Genomic DNA, 17,549 nt, shown 5'->3' on the forward strand with positions numbered 1-17,549 from the left:
ACCATTGCACTCCAGCCTGTGTGACAAAGTAATACCCTGTCTCAAAAAAAAAAAAAAAAAAGAAAGAAAGAAAGAAAAGAAATGTGAATGTTTTAGGAAAAGAAATTCTAAAAACTTTATAATTAAAGGTAAACTACAGTGTTAAATATGGGTATCAACTTCAGTCTACACTTTCTTTATATCATCAGTTAACGTTGTTATTATTCTAGAATAAAAGAAAAAAAGGGAGTAATGGATGAAACAAAAAGTAACAGGGCCTAGAAATCAGAGTGGACTCTGAAAGAAAAGATGGCAAGATAAAGAGAAATTTGATCTTTTTCAAATTATTTGCAGATCCATAGTTTAGAGAGCAGCATGGCGATTTTCTGATGACTCATGGGAAGAACATTACCCATTTCCAAACTTTTTCCAAAATTTGACTGAGTCAAATTAATAAGTCTATCAGAGATTCCCGTCAGAGGATAAACTAAAAGCTTTTTTTTTTTCTTTTTTGAAACGGAGTCTCGCTCTGTCGCCCAGGCTGGAGTGCAGTGGCGTGATCTCGGCTCACTGCAAGCTCCGCCTCCCGAGCAGCTGGGACTACAGGTGCCGCCACCACACCCGGTTAATTTTTTGTATTTTTAGTAGAGACGGGGTTTCACCCTGTTAGCCAGGATGGTCTTGATCTCCTGACCTCGTGATCTGTCTGCCTCGGCCTCCGAAAGTGCTGGGATTACAGGCGTGAGCCACCATGCCCGGCCGGGAAACGAAAAGTTTTTAGATAATTGCTAAGTGTCAGGCACTGTGCTAAACAGCTAAGATAGCTTGTTTCCTTTTTCTCATACAAAAACAGTGAGAAATTTTCTTATTCCTATCTTACAGGTGAGGAACAGAGGTTCAACAAAGTAAATTAAAAGTTGCTACAATGGCAAGTAGAGTCACGTGGGTACACATTTCCTGGACCAAGTAAGTTTTGAGTTTAATTTTCAACACAGAGGGGAAAGCGAAAAAGTTTGGAACTGGATAATGTTCCTCCCATAAGTCATCAGAAAATTACCATGTTGTTGTCTGTCTAAACTATGGATGTGCAAAGCCTGCGTCCAGAAGGAAAAGCGCCTTTGTGTCTAACTTGTAAAGACCTTTAATGGATGTTTGATAATGACAAAGATGATGGTGACTAACAGCTGGTTGACAGTCTTCACCTGAATATAAAGCTGTAATTAAAACTAGTTTTCATTCTCTCTAGACAGATAAGCAGCTTTGCTACATTGAACAGATTCCAGGCCAGAGACTTCCAAGTTCCAAAGTTTTGTATCCATTTCTATTGGAAATCCTTCTCTGGATCTAAATTAAACCTTCTTCTTGGCTGGGCACGGTGGCTCACGCCTGTAATCCCAACACTTTGGGAGGCCGAGGCAGGCAGATCACCTGAGGTTGGGAGTTCGACCCCAGCCTAACCAACATGGAGAAACCCCATCCCTACTAAAAATACAAAATTAGCCGTGCTTGGTGGTGCATGCCGATAATCCCAGCTACTTGGGAGGCTGAGGCAGGAGAATGGCTTGAACCTGGGAGGCAGAGGATACGGTGAGCCTGGATCCTAAATATCTCTAATCTCTATTCTCTACCATTAATTTGAACAAGTGACCTTCAGCTTATTTCTATGCACCCTCCCTAAGGATCTTTCACTCTACTTCACTCTACTAAATTGTTAACCCTCTGGGACTCATTTTTGTTCTCTGTAAAATAGAGGAATTCATTTAATCATGACGTTCAGACTTAGCTCTTCTTGGTCCTAGGGATTCAAAGAAGTGATTCACGTAATCCTGTGTTAGAGGCTGACAAACAGGAGAATCATTGCCCAGCCAGGACACCCCTGCACCAAAAGCACCTCTGCTTTCTGTTCACATAGGAATTGGACTTTTTCATAAGATTTTATCTAAAGAGATCTCATACTAAATTAAGTCTGAGAACCACTGGAGTAGGTTCCTTTTAGCTCTAAACAGTCTAAGACAATATCCCATGATTCTGCAATCTCAAAAACTCTAACAGAAAGAAGAGCTGTTTCACTGTTTACATTTTGTATGTTTTCAGTTGAAAGATTAGAAATGTGATACATAAGACTTGGCTGAGTACATAAGTAGGAACTGCTCCTGGCAGAGGAACCCCCAGGAATGAATTCCTTTCTTATGAAATCATTCATACGCACTCCTCAGGTATTGGAGAAAATATTCATATAGCTATTTTTCCCTGGCACTGATAATTTAATGGTATCAGAAAGGCATCAGAATTCTAGGCAGAGTCAAGGAGAACAGCACCCTAGATCACCTGTCCTCCTCTGGCCCCTCCCACCCCTGTGGCAGCTCCTCCCATTCTAGTTACTGCCATGATAAGCAGAACTGAAGTTTATTTCAGTATTTCTTAGGTCAAATGCTTCAAAGCTGCCACAGTTCCTGAAAATCCACCCCAACATCTACAGGATCACCAGGTGAGATGCTGGATATACCCCCTTCTCAGCTTCTGGTGCTACAGAGACAGTCTAGTTTTTCTCTGGTGACTGATAGTCCACAGGAGTTCTCTTTGCAGGGTCTGCTGCTCAAAACCTAGGGAGGATGACTGCCAGGTACTCTATACTATATGTGCGTATAAATCAGGGGGTGCTGTTGAGGCAGAGTATTTTATTACAAGCTTGAACTCTAGTTTGAGTTCCAAAGAAGGAACGATTTATAATGTTCAAATTATTGTGAGTCACTGATGTGGATAATCCCAAAGTTTTCTGGAAACCCTTTCTTGGTTGGAAAAGGAGCAGCATTACATCTACCTGAGCTCCCCGATACACTGCCTCCAGCCTCTTCCCTTGCCTCCCACCCCCCGTTTCACTTCCAGAATAATCTGTCTCAGATATAAACCTCATTATGCCATCTTCTACCTTAATACCTTCTGATGGATTTCTATGGACTTATGAATAATGCACAAGCTCTTTAACAGAGCATAAAAAGACCAGCCTCATTTCCCTCCATTTTCCATTCTGCAATTTTTGTTCCTGCCATTCCATTATCACTCTAGCTAAGAGTCAGAACATGAGGTTTTGGCCTGACTGGGTACTCACTATTAAGAAGATCCTTCTTTATTTATTGAAGGATTGATTGAGGCAGAGTCTCACTCTGTCACTCAGGCTGGAGTGCAGTGGAGCAATCACAGCTCAATGCAGCCTTGAACTCCTGGACATGAGCGATCCTCCTGTTTCAGCCTCCCGAAGCTGGGACTACAGGCATACACCAGCACTTCCGACTAATTTATTTATTTAATTTTTCGTAGAGTTGAGGTCTTTCTGTGTTGCTCACAGGGGTCTTGAACTCTAGGCCTCAAGCAAACCTCCCACCTTGGCCTCCCAAAGTGCTAGGATTACAGGGTGAGCCACTGTGCCTGGCCCCTTTTTACATTTCTAAAATAGCTGTGTGTTTCTCAAGAGTGGCTCTCCGGTCCCCTGTTATACAATCAATAAATATGATTATTAAAAATAATACTTATAATAATAGAGCTAATATATATTTCTAGGCACTAGGTTGTGTTCTAAGTTAACTTATCTCATCATCACAACTACCCTGAGAGAGAGGTGTTATTTCTAACTTCATCCAACGGATGAGGCAATACAGGCACAGGGAGGTTACCTAATTGCCTAAATTCACAAATGGCAAAGCCAGTTTTCAAACCCTGGCCATCAGACTCCATGAGCCATTCCCTTAACTATGCTCTTAGAGAGTATCCCATTAAAAAGCAGGTTCATGGGCTCCCCTACAACCTCGAAACTTACATTTTTAACAAGATCCCAAGGTAATTCTTCTGGATGCTGGTTTGCCAATTAGTAGGTGAGTGCCCTCTAGTGTACACACATGAGTATCACACATTTGTTAACATGTTTTCTAATGTGCTCTGTAAAAAAGAGCCAAATTTCATGATGCACATATTTCAATGGTTGTAGTTGGATAAATTACATTCATGTCGATGACTCAACTGGTTTGTACTACCTTAAATTTATTTTTGGCACAAATTCTATAAACACAGTATTGCCATAAACACTGTCTTTCTCGTTAGACCCCAGCAGTTCCTAGAAATTCAATTTAAATATTGGAGGGCCCCCTTCCCAATACAGCTGGTGGTTAAGAATGGAGGTTAATAGCCTTAGTGCACAGTAAATGCTAAGTAGAAAACATTACATCCACTCTGCAAGAGGCAGGTTTTATTCATCCTGTCTGTTGGTTGCACTAGACCATTAATTGTCTTCAGAAGGCCCCGCTCAGTTTATTCCCTCATAAGGGGATACCATTACACTGGAGGCCCTCAGCCTTTCTTCCTGTCATCTTTAAGTGAAAGTTAGAATAGAGATAATCCATTCACTGTGTAGTGTGATGTGCATAAACTCCCTATGTTACTACACTAGGCTATTGGTTATTCCCCAAAAATATGCCATTCATGTATTTATTAGGTTATATTTAAGTGTTTATAACAAAAGACTCCAAAATTCAGTGGCTGAAACAAGAGTGAAGTTCATTCTCTCTGATCGAACCTTCCAGAGTCATAGTCCAAGATGCCTGTGCTGCTCTGTCATCCTCACTCAACACACAGATTTTATTTCTGGGTTCAAAGTGGCTGTTCCACTTCCTGCCTTCACCGCTGTATCCCAGCCAGTAGCGAAAAGGCCAGAGGAAGCACATTTATTCCTTTTAAGAATAAACTCAGAAGTGACACACAATAGTTTTGTTCACATCCTACTGGCCAGGATTTGATCATAAGCTTCAAGAGAAGATACGAGTGTAGTGGAAGCATTCCGCTCTACTGTAGCTGCTAGCTGAAGCTACTACATGCTCCACTGAAACATGGAGAATGATTATTAAAGTAAGAAGAGAAAAATTGACTTTTGTTGGACAACTAGCTGTCTCTGCTACAAACAATTTCTTCTGTTTGTATATTTTTATGTGATTCTACAAATGTCAACTATTCACAGAAAATAGGCAGAAAAATAAGTCTCTAGTGTTTTAAGAATTCAAGTTAAGAAAATAATAGAATTTTTATAGAGATGCCACTGATTCTGTTGATAACCTTGTTTTCTTTGCTTGGTGGTCTTTCATGGTAGGTAGAGGCTTCTTTATTATGAACCTAGGCAATCAGTTCAAAAGTAGGTGTAGGCAGTCATGGCATTGCATGGTTCCAAGAGGCACAAATTTCATTTCGTTATCATGATTTGGTTAATCACCAGCTCCCCAACAACAGAGTTCAAATTTTAGTTACCACATTAGATAACTGTGGGTAATTGTGTAAAATATGAATCTAGTGCTAGCTCTTCAGTCCACAAATCACTGCATAAATAATATATATGCATCATGCTCACGACCAATCATGCTACTTTTTTCAAAGTCTGTTGGTGATTGGTCAGTGCTCATCTGTTATTCAGTTTATGCACAATTTATGCAAAGTGTGTAGCTATGTTGTTTCTTTCTTGCCCCATGATAAACGCATGTGACATTTTACAAAAATGGATCATCGAAAGAGGGAATTGGTCAACAAAGATGAAAGTGCAGCAAAGAAACAGAAAGCAACAAAACTGGAAGTGAAATTCTAGCTGAACATAAATAGAATTACTGAAAAAATAGCTACCCAGGGGAATGTTGACATTGTTGCCTTTTGAGGCACTTAGATATTCACCCAAAAGAACTGGATTAGTCAAGGTTCTCCAGAGAAACATAATCAATGGAAAGTATATGTGTTTACATATATGGAGACAGAGAGGAATTGGTTGATTGGTTTTAAGGATTATGGCGGTGGGAAAGTCCAAAATCTGCCGGGTGGGCCAGAAGAAATCCAGGGAATAACTGATGTAGCAGTTCAAGTCCGAAGGCTGTCTGATGGCAGAATTTGCAAAATTCCTTCTTGCTCAGGGGAAGTCAGTCTATTGTTGTATTCAGACCTTCAACTGATGTTGAATGTAGTGGGATGAGGCCCACTTACATTTTGGAGGACAATCTGCTTCACTTCAAGTCTACTAACTTAAATGTTAATTTCATCTAAAAACCACCCTCACAAAAACATCTGGAATAATGTTTGACCCAATATCTGGGCACTGTAGCCCAGCACATTTGATCCATAAAATTAATCATCACAGGAACTTAGTGAAGGCAAACTTACTGACATACCTGAAGAAAATGTTTGTGTTGGATGAAGAGATTTCAGAGGAAATGATGCTGAAAAAAAAAAAAAAGAAAAAACCCATTTCACATTAAAGAAACAATTGGAATATTTCACAACACTGAAGGCACAAAGGATCAAATGTTGAAAGCTGATCCAGACTTAGAAAGTCTGACAATTCACTGAGGCATAGAAAAGATACTTAATTCACATCTTCAGTTATACAATAAGAAAAAGAAGGAAAGCCCTGTTCAAACTACTATATAAAAGTATGAGGAAATAAAACACATTAATTCTTAATGTTTCTAATGTTTTAAATGACAATGCACCAACAAAATTAGTTTTACTGTTTTTCATCTACAATCTACAGTAACTGAGTTTTTAATGTTTCTATAAAAATTAAATTAAAGATCACAGCTGGGTGTGGTGGCTCATGCCTGTAATCCTAGCACTTTGGGAGGCCGAGGCGGGTGGATTGCCTGAACTCAGGAGTTCGAGACCAGCCTGGGCAACAAGGTAAAACCCCGTCTCTACTAAAATACAAAAAATTAGCCAGGCATGGTAGTGTGTGCCTGTAATCCCAGCTACTTGGTAAGCTGAGACAGGAGAATCGCTTGAACCCAGGAGGCGGAGGTTGTAGTGAGCTGAGATAGTGCCACTGCACTCCAGCCTGGGCAACAGAGCAAGACTCCGTCTCAAAAAGTATGTATATATTAAAGATCACGTAACAATCCTAATTTCTTCCTATTGATTATTAAGAATGATACGTCTGGCTTCTGCTTGCAAGGTCACTGTCATGGTCCCACAAGACCATGCGAAGTGAGTACTGCCTATGTAATAGTTCATTTGAAGAGATTATTTGGTGACTCAAATGGAATCCCTTTTTCTTAGGAGGATGGGAAAGGCTGGAATCTCCTCTGTGTGTCCTGAATTTGCTAGTAAGGTGCGGGTGTTTAGTAAATGTTAGTGACATTGTATTAGCATACAATGACTCTGGGTCAGATGAAGAGCAGTGTTGTAACGTTAATAGAGCCTTAGAGACAGGTCTAGACTTGGTCTATCACTAAACCCATCTAAGCTTCAGTTTTCTAATCTATTATGTAAGTAGTGACAATAGTTGTCCTGTCTACCTTATGGGGTTTATTTGAACCTAGCATATAGAAGATGCTAAGTAAATGTCTATAGAAAGAATAAATGATTCAGGACTCAGTTTGCCCAAGGGTAGTTACCTTACAAAGTTCTCATAACCCTTCAATTATAGTTGAGTTCCTGTTTTACACAGGAAGACTGCCTGAGTGCCGGTTAGAATGAAGGTGAGGACAAATATTTGGAGAAAGCAAGCCAGATCCTTTGAAGTTACGTATATTAGAACCCCAAATGGCTATTCCTTTGCTCAATCCTCCTTCTCATTCCCCTTGACCTTTATACTCCTGGAATGCAGCCTGCATGGTGCAATTTGGGAAGAGAAGAAAATAAAACAAACCTTGAATCTGACCATGAGGTCTCTGAATGGCACATATTCTTGTAGTTTTAGTTCTCTCTGTTGCCTCATTTCCTTAAGCAAAAACAAACAGAACCATGCTCTAGTCCTCCACTCCAAATAAAAGATCGACATCACAACTTCCCACCCTGAGCTACTGTTGTTCTATACGTTCTTTAATTTCAGCTGCCACCCCAACAGGTTTTCTAAAGCTCTTGTTTCAAAGGCAGCCAGTGACTTCATAATTTCCCATAGCCTCTACTGGGTACTTCTGTTCTTTGGCTGATCAGAGAGTAAAGCTTTCTGCCTGCTGACCACACTCTCCTCTTCGGTGCTATCTCCCTCCGTGTTTCTGTGACGTCACACTCAAGGCCCCAAGACTTCTTGCTTTTTGTCCCTAAAATGTGTCTGTTGTCCCATGTTCTGACATTGAGCCCTTTATCTTTTAGCTGCAAGAGTTCTTCTGAATGAGCTCATCATCCCAGCATCGTGGGTATCTCAAAAATCTCTCTCTGGCCCTCATCCCTTTCTGGCATCATGTTTCGATTTATACGGCTACTAATGTCTCAAGTTCAACATGTCTGCAGTAAGAGAATATTTCAAATGCACTTTTTCCTCCTCCTGCATTCATTCAACCTCACTGATTCTAGAAACAGGTCCTGGCCCAGGCTAAAGAGTTAGACATGGGGGAAAAGATCACTCTAGATAGACGCAGAGAAGAAAGGGAATTGATTTTTGACTCCCAAGTTTACATGGATGTTGATATGGGTCTAAAGTAAAAAGTCTTAAATGTGTATTTTTCAAGAGAGTATTCCAGTCCACTAGAGGAGATGAACTCTCAATGACATGAGTAGCTTTATGTTTCTTGAGCAAGTACTTCTGGTTGCAAGTGTCCTGAAAGCATCATGGAGGCAGGTACAGGAACAATATTAAATATCTTTCTTATCTCTGCCTGATGAGGACCATTCAGCAGATACCCAATACCCATTGTTCTTTAATTGCCTCACAGGAGGAACACCTATATATACCCCAACACTTTGTCCTCAGCATCTTCTCAAATGACCCACCCTTCTGGTTGGCCCATAACATTTTTAAGACTCTGAGAATGGATGGTAAGAGCATTTTATAATGAAGAGATGGAGTGTCCAGGAAGCTCCTGTACCTGGGCAAATGCAACAGAGAGCTTTAGCTAAACTGGTGGGAATACTTCTATTAATAATTGTCTCTATCAGACTGATTATCTCCTGTCCTCCCTGTAAACTCCTGCTCTGTACCTGCTAGTTCTTCTTTCTAAATTCCCTATTTTTGTTAATCTTAGATATGCAGGCTCAAAACCCTAGAATCATATTCAAAAATTTCTCCCTCTGATGGGCATTGATGGTACTTTCTACTCGTCATATTTCCCTTTTTCCAGAAATGATATCCCATATACTCTGCATCTTCCCTACCCCAAAACACTAACAGGAGAGTCCATGTTCTTACATGATTCCATTTTTTCACTCATGGCTATTTTTTATTGGTTGGTCCTAGGGTAGGTATTTGAACCAAGGTGGGAAAGAGTCTATATCAGAAAGACTTAAGCTGCAACAAAACACCTGGCAAACAGTTCCTTAAACTATTTTTTCTCATATAACAAGAAGTTCAAAGGTTAGTGGCCCAGTGCTGGTTTATCTGCTCAAGGATGTCATCAGGACCCAGGCTCCTTCTTTGTAACTGCTCTGCAAACTTTCACATGGGACTTTCAGAATCTTAGTCACAAAATGGTTGCTACAACTCCAGGCATTACATCAATATTACTATAGGGAAGAATTAGGGAGAGGCCACAGGGACTGAAAGGATAGATACCATGAGTTGGTCCCTTTCATAAAACCTCCCTGAAACGGTATCTATACCTTTGTGAAAAAATAATTTTAAAATTATACCAGTTAAAGGAAAAGCAAATTGACAACACTGAATTGCATTGAATATTTAGACTATACACAGCTTTAAGAACCAATTATTTTAATAAAAATATGTAAGCATTTGTTACTATAGACCTAAAAGTTTAAAATACAAATTCTAGGAGAAAAAAATGAGTTAACATTTTAAAAATTCTACTTCCTTGGTAATCTTACCACCCCTCCCATCACCCACCAAAATTTCTGATGAGTTGGATAGAAGCATGCCAAGGCAAACACAGATTTTCAGCAAGTTTGTTACTAATTAGCCTGAGTTTCTGTATCTATCTGAGAGCAACAGAACTGAGTGAATTTGGTAATACGTTTCTTAACTTTGGCTTTCAGAATTTGATAATATTTGAAAATAGTATAGTTTAGTAAAAATAGTAAGAATTCTAGGGTGCATGTGTGTGTTGTTAGAAGGCAGTAAAGCTACCAGACGGATAAACATTAGAACTCTGTCTAATATGCACCAGCAGGCCTAAAATAAGTTATGTTCAACAGGGCTTTAGGAGAAGGAAAAGTTCATAAGGATTCTGAGAAGCATGTGGAGTTTGAAAAATGATGTGTATGTACTAATACCTGTAAGGCTAGTCAGAATCATTTTTGTGATAGGATCACATAAAAAATAGTTGCAAAGCGATGCAAGAAACTAAGCTAAAAAATAGACAAGAACTTCTAGTTTACACTTTACTTTCTACAACTTATTAGAAACTTTTTATTTGTCTCAACTAGTTTTCTGATGTAAGAAAGTACTTAGATAGGTGATGTCTTTTTTTTTTTTTTTTCCCCACACTGACAAATGCAACTTAAATACAAGTATCCCATTTGGGAACAATTTGAACCCTCAGAAAGGTGATTTAAACTCATACTAACAAAGTTATTGAAGGCTTTCTTAAGCACTGAATAACAGGTTGCTAGTAGGGAGGGTGCTAGGAACCAGGGGAAGAAAGGAGTGAGGCCCTTTGCATAGAAAGGCTAAGGATGAGAGGGATGGAAATCTGGAATCTAGTACACAATTTGCTCAGGAACAGCCTTTATGACCAGGCACATGTTCAAAACAGTCTGACTTAGCTTTAACTAACTTTATGGGTTTTACTAACTTTATGGGTATTTATGGCAGAATTAGAGCAATAATGAAGAGGTTTCTTACAAATAGACATACCAGAGAGGTTCCTTTTCATTCGATGAGGTTCATTTATCATCACCAGGCCCAGCCCAACCCCATCACAGGCATCCAGTAGAGGCCATCAACCCTTCCTACAATGACAATTCTTATTTTTTTTCCTATGCTTCTAACTTGGCCTCCTGGTAGGTTGCACTATGACTAAAAGCTAATTGTTTTTCTTCCCTAAAAGTAGCTTAGTCACTTCTCAATCCAAGCCTTTACTTTACTTTTCTTTTTTTTAAAATTATACTTTAAGCTCTAGGGTACATGTGCACAATGTGCAGGTTTGTTACATATGTATACATGTGCCATGTTGGTGTGCTGCACCAATTAACTCGTCATTTACATTAGGTAGATCTCCTAATGCTATCCCTCCCCACCCTGCCCCACAATAGGGCCCGGTGTGTGATGCTCCCCTGCCTGTGTCCAAGTGATCTCATTGCTCAATTCCCACCTATGAGTGAGAACATGCAGTATTTGGTTTTCTGTTCTTGCGATAGTTTGCTGAGAATGATGGTTTCCAGCTGCATCCATATCCCTACAAAGGACATGAACTCATCCTTTTTTATGGCTGCATAGTATTCCATGGTGTATATGTGCCACATTTTCTTAATCCAGTCTGTCACTGATGGACATTTGGGTTGATTCCAAGTCTTTGCTATTGTGAAAAGTGCCGCAATAAACATACGTGTGCATGTGTCTTTATAGCAGCATGACTTATAATCCTTTGGGTATATCCCCAGTAGTGGGATGGCTGGGTCAAATGGTATTTCTAGTTCTAGATGCTTGAGGAATCGCCACGCTATTTTCCACAATGGTTGAACTAGTTTACAGTCCCACCAACAGTGTAAAAGTGTTCCTGCTTCTCCACATCCTCTCCAGCACCTGTTGTTTCCTGAGTTTTTAATGATTGCCATTCTAACTGGTATGAGATGGTATCTCATTGTGGTTTTGATTTGCGTTTCTCTGATGGCGAGTGATGATAAGCATTTTTTTATGTGTCTGTTGGCTGTATGAATGTCTTCTTTTGAGAAGTGTCTGTTCATATCTTTGCCCACTTTTTGACAGGGTTTTTTTTTTTTTTTTTTTTTTTTTTTTTTGAGATGGAGTCTTGCTTTGTCACCCGGGCTGGAGTGCAGTGGCTGGATCTCTGCTCACTGCAAGCTCCGCCTCCCGGGCTTACGCCATTCTCCTGCCTCAGCCTCTCCAGTAGCTGGGACTACAGGCGCCCGCCACCTCGCCCAGCTAGTTTTTTGTATTTTTTAGTAGAGACGGGGTTTCACCGTGTTAGCCAGGATGGTCTTGATCTCCTGACCTCATGATCCGCCCGTCTTGGCCTCCCAAAGTGCTGGGATTACAGGCTTGAGCCACCGTGCCCGGCCGATGGAGTTGTTTTTTTCTTGTAAATTTGATTGAGTTCCTTATAGGTTCTGGATATTAGCCCTTTGTCAGATAAGTAGATTGCAAAAATATTCCCCCATTCTGTAGGTTGCCTGTTCACTCTGATGGTAGTTTCTTTTGCTGTGCAGAAGCTCTTTAGTTTAATTAGATCTCTTTTGTCAATTTTGGCTTTTGTTGTCATTGTTTTTTGTGCCTTAGACATGAAGTCCTTGCCCATGCCTATGTCCTGAATGGTATTAGCTAGGTTTTCTTCTAGGGTTTTTATGGTTTTAGGTCTAACACTTAAGTCTGTAATCCATCTTGAATTAATTTTCATATAAGGAGTAAGGAAAGGATCCAGTTTCAGCTTTCTACTTATGGCTAGCCAATTTTCCCAACACCATTTATTAAATAGGGAATCCTTTCCCCATTTCTTGTTTTTCTCAGGTTTGTCAAAGATCAGATGGCTGTAGATGTGTGGTATTATTTCTGAGGACTCTGTTCTGTTCCACTGGTCTATATCTCTGTTTTGGTACCAGTACCATGCTGTTTCGGTTACTGTAGCCTTGTAGGATAGTTTGAAGTCAGGTAGTGTGATGCCTCCAGCTTTGTTCTTTTGGCTTAGGATTGTCTTGGCAATGTGGGGTCTTTTTTGGTTCCATATGAACTTTAAAGCAGATTTTTCCAATTCTGTGAAGAAAGCCATTGGTAGCTTAATGGGGATGGCAGTGAATCTATAAATTACCTTGGGCAGTATGGCCATTTTCATGATATTGATTCTTCCTATCCATGAGCATGGTATGTTCTTCCATTTGTTTGTGTCCTCTTTTGTTTCACTGAGCAGTGGTTTGTAGTTCTCCTTGAAGAGGCCCTTGACATCCCTTGTAGGTTGGATTCCTAGGTATTTTATTCTCTTTGAAGCTATTGTGAATGGGAGTTCATTCATGATTTGGCTCTCTGTTTGTCTGTTACTGGTGTATATGAATGCTTTTGATTTTTGCACATTGATTTTGTATCCTGACACTTGGCTGAAGTTGCTTGTCAGCTTAAGGAGATTTTGGGCTGAGACGATGGGGTTTTCTAAATATACAATCATGTCATCTGCAAACAGGGATAATTTGACTTCTTCTTTTCCTAACTGAATACCCTTTATTTCTTTCTCTTGCCTGATTGCCCTAGCCAGAACTTCCAACACTATGTTGAATAGGAGTAGTGAGAGAGGGCATCCCTGTCTTGTGCCAGTTTTCAAAGGGAATGCTTCCAGTTTTTGCCCATTCAGTATGATATTGGCTGTGGGTTTCTCATAAATAGTTCTTATTATTTTGAGATACATTCCATCAATACCAATTTATTGAGAGTTTTTAGCATGAAGGGCTGCTGAATTTTGTCAAAGGCCTTTTCTGCATCTATTGAGATAATCATGTGGTTTTTGTCTTTGGTTCTGTTTATATGCTGGATTACGTTTATTGATTTGCGTATGTTGAACCAGCCTTGCATCCCAGGGATGAAGCCCACTTGATCATGGTAGATAAACTTTTTGATGTGCTGCTGGATTTAGTTTGCCAGTATTTTATTGAGGATTTTTGCATCAATGTTCATCAGGGATATTGGTCTAAAATTCTCTTTTTTTCTTGTATCTCTGCCACGCTTTGGTATCAGGATGATATTGGCCTCGTAAAATGAATTAGGGAGGATTTCCTCTTTTTCTATTAATTGGAATAGATTCAGAAGGAATGGTACCAACTCCTTGTACCTCTGGTAGAATTTGGCTGTGAATCCATCTGGTCCTGGACTTTTTTTGGTTGGTAGGCTATTAATTATTGCCTCAATTTCAGAGCCTGCTATTGGTCTATTCAGGGATTCAACTTCTTCCTGGTTTTTACTTGGGAGAGTGTAAGTGTCCAGGAAATTATCCATTTCTTCTAGATTTTCTAGTTGATTTGCGTAGAGGTGTTTATAGTATTCTCTGATGGTAGTTTGTATTTCTGTGGGGTCGGTGGTAATATCCCCTTTATCATTTTTTGTTGCGTCTGTTTGATTCTTCTCTCTTTTCTTCTTTATTAGTCTTGCTAGCGGTTTATCAATTTTGTTGATCTTTTCAAAAAACCAACTCCTGGATTCATTGATTTTTTTGGAGGGTTTTGTGTGTTTCTGTCTCCTTCAGTTCTGCTCTGATCTTAGTTATTTCTTGCCTTCTGCTAGCTTTGAATGTGTTTGCTCTTGCTTTTCTAGTTCTTTTAATTGTAATGTTAGGGTGTCAATTTTAGATCTTTCCTGCTTTCTCTTGTGGGCATTTAGTGCTATAAATTTCCCTCTACACACTGCTTTAAATGTGTCCCAGAGATTCTGGTATGTTGTATCTTTTTTCTCATTGGTTTCAAAGAACATCTTTATTTCTGCCTTCATTTCGTTATGTACCCAGTAGTCATTCAGGAGCAGGTTGTTCAGTTTCCATGTAGTTGAGCGGTTTGATTGAGTTTCTTAGTCCTGAGTTCTAGTTTGATTGCACTGTGGTCTAAGAGACAGTTTGTTATAATTTCTGTTCTTTTACATTTGCTGAGGAGTGCTTTACTTTCAACTATGTGGTCAATTTTGGAATAAGTGCGATGTGGTGCTGAGAAGAATGTATATTCTGTTGATTTGGGGTGGAGAGTTCTGTAGATGTCTATTAGGTCTGCTTGGTGCAGAGTTGAGTTCAATTCCTGGATATCCTTGTTAACTTTCTGTCTCGTTGATCTGTCTAATGTTGACAGGGGGTGTTAAAGTCTCCCATTATTATTGTATGGGAGTCTAAGTCTTTTAAGTCTCTAAGGACTTGCTTTATGAATCTGGGTGCTCCTGTATTGGGCGCATATATATTTAGAATAGTTAGCTCTTCCTGATGAATTGATCCCTTTACCATTATGTAATGGCCTTCTTTGTCTCTTTTGATCGTTGATGGTTTAAAGTCTGTTTTATCAGAGACTAGGATTGCAACTCCTGCTTTTTTTAGTTTTCCATTTGCTTGGTAGATCTTCCTCTATCCCTTTATTTTGAGCCTATGTGTGTCTCTGCACGTGAGATGGGTCTCCTGAATACAGCAAACTTTATCCAATTTGCCAGTTTGTGTCTTTTAATTGGACCATTTAGTCTATTTACATTTAAGGTTAATATTGTTATGTGTGAACTTGATACTGTCATTATGATATTAGCTGGTTATTTTGCTCGCTAGTTGATGCAATTTCTTCCTAGCATCGACGGACTTTATATTTTGACATGATTTTGCAATGGCTGGTACCTGTTGTTCCTTTCCATGCTTAGTGCTTCCTTCAGGATCTCTTGTAGGGCAGGCGTGGTGGTGACAAAATCTCTAAGCATTTGCTTGTCTGTAAAGGATTTTATTTCTCCTTCACTTATGAAACTTAGTTTGGGTGGATATGAAATTCTGGGTTGAAAATTCTTTTCTTTACGAATGTTGAATATTGGCCCCCACTCTCTTCTGGCTGGGATAGTTTCTGCCAAGAGACCTGCTGTTAGTCTGATGGGCTTCCCTTTGTGTGTAACCCGAGTTTTCTCTCTGGCTGCCCTTAATATTTTTTCTTCTTTTCAACTTTGGTGAATCTGACAATTATGTGTCTTGGAGTTGCTCTTCTCGAGGAATATCTTTGTGGCATTCTCTGTATTTCCGAATTTAACGTTGGCCTGCCTTACTAGGTTGGAGAAGTTCTCCTGGATGATATCCTGCAGAGTGTTTTCCCACTTGGTTCCATTTTCCCTGTCACTTTTAGGCACCCCAATCAGACTTAGATTTGGTCTTTTCACATAATCCCATATTTCTTGGAGGCTTTGTTCATTTCTTTTTACTCTTTTTTCTCTACACTTCTCTTCTCGCTTCATTTCATTCATTTGATCTTCAATAGCTGATACTCTTTCTTCCAGTTGATCGAGTCGGTTACTGAAGCTTGTGCATTTTTCATGTAGTTCTCGTGTTACGGTTTTCATCTCTATCAGTTCTTTTAAGGTCTTCTCTGCATTGATTATTCTAGTTATCCATTCATCCATTCTTTTTTCAAGGTTTTTTTTTTTTTTTTTTTTTTTTTTTTTTGAGACGGAGTCTCGCTCTGTGGCCCGGGCTGGAGTGCAGTGGCCGGATCTCAGCTCACTGCAAGCTCCGCCTCCCAGGTTCACGCCATTCTCCTGCCTCAGCCTCCCGAGTAGCTGGGACTACAGGCGCCCGCCACCTCGCCCGGCTAGTTTTTTGTATTTTTTAGTAGAGACGGGGTTTCACCATGTTAGCCAGGATGGTCTCAATCTCCTGACCTCGTGATCCGCCCACCTCGGCCTTTTCAAAGTTTTTAGTTTCTTTGCGCTGGTTACATAGTTCCTCCTTTAGCTCTGAGAAGTTTGTATCTACTGAAGCCTTCTTCTCTCAACTCTTCAAAGTCATTCTCTGTCCTTGATCCATTGCTGGCGATGAGCTGCATTCCTTTGGAGGGGGAGATGCGCTCTTATTTTTTGAATTTCCAGGTTTTCTGCACTGCTTCCTCCTCGTCTTTGTGGTTTTATCTGCCTTTGGTCTTTGATGATGGTAACATACTGATGGGGTTTTGTTGTGGGTGTCCTTTCTGTTTGTTAGTTTTCCTTCTAACCATCAGGACCCTCAGCTGTAGGTCTGTTGGAGTTTGCTTGAGGTCCACTCCAGACCCTGTTTGCCTGGGTATCAGTAGTGGAGGCTGCAGAAGATAGAATATTGCTGGACAGCGAGTGTTGCTGTCTGATTCTTGCTTTGGAAGCTTCGTCTCAGGGGTGTACCCCGCCATGTGAAGTGTGAGGTGTCAGTCTGCACCTAGTGGGGGATGTCTCCCAGTTAGGCTACTCAGCGGCCAGGGACCCACTTTAGCAGGCAGTCTGTCCATTCTCAGATCTCAACCTCCATGCTGGGAGATCCACTGCTCTCTTCAAAGTTGTCAGACAGGGGCATTTACCTCTCCTGAGGTTTCTGCTGCTTTCTGTTTAGCTATGCCCTTTCCCCAGAGGAGGAGTCTACAGAGGCAGGCTGGCCTCCTTGAGCTGCTGTGAGCTCCACCCAATTCGAGCTTCCCGGGGGCTTTGTTTACCTACTTAAGCCTCAGCAATGGTGGTCGCCCCTCTCCCAGCCTCGCTGCCGCCTTGCAGTTAGATCTCAGACTGCTATGCTAGCAATGAGGGAGGCTCCCTGGGTGTGGGACCCTCTGGGCCAGGTGTGGGATATAATCTCCTGGTGTGCCATTTGCTAAGACCCTTGGTAAAGCGCAGTATTGGGGTGTGAGTCATCCAATTTTGCAGGTGTTGTGTGTCTCAATTTCCTTCGGCTAGGAAAAGGAATTCCCCTCCCCCTTGAGCTTCCCTGGTGAGGCGATGCCTCGACCTGCTTCAGCTCTAGCTGGTCAGACTGCACCCACAG

Source organism: Trachypithecus francoisi, unplaced genomic scaffold (assembly GCF_009764315.1).
Source record: "Trachypithecus francoisi isolate TF-2019V2 unplaced genomic scaffold, Tfra_2.0 Lachesis_group0, whole genome shotgun sequence".
Classification (NCBI taxonomy): Eukaryota; Metazoa; Chordata; class Mammalia; order Primates; family Cercopithecidae; genus Trachypithecus; species Trachypithecus francoisi.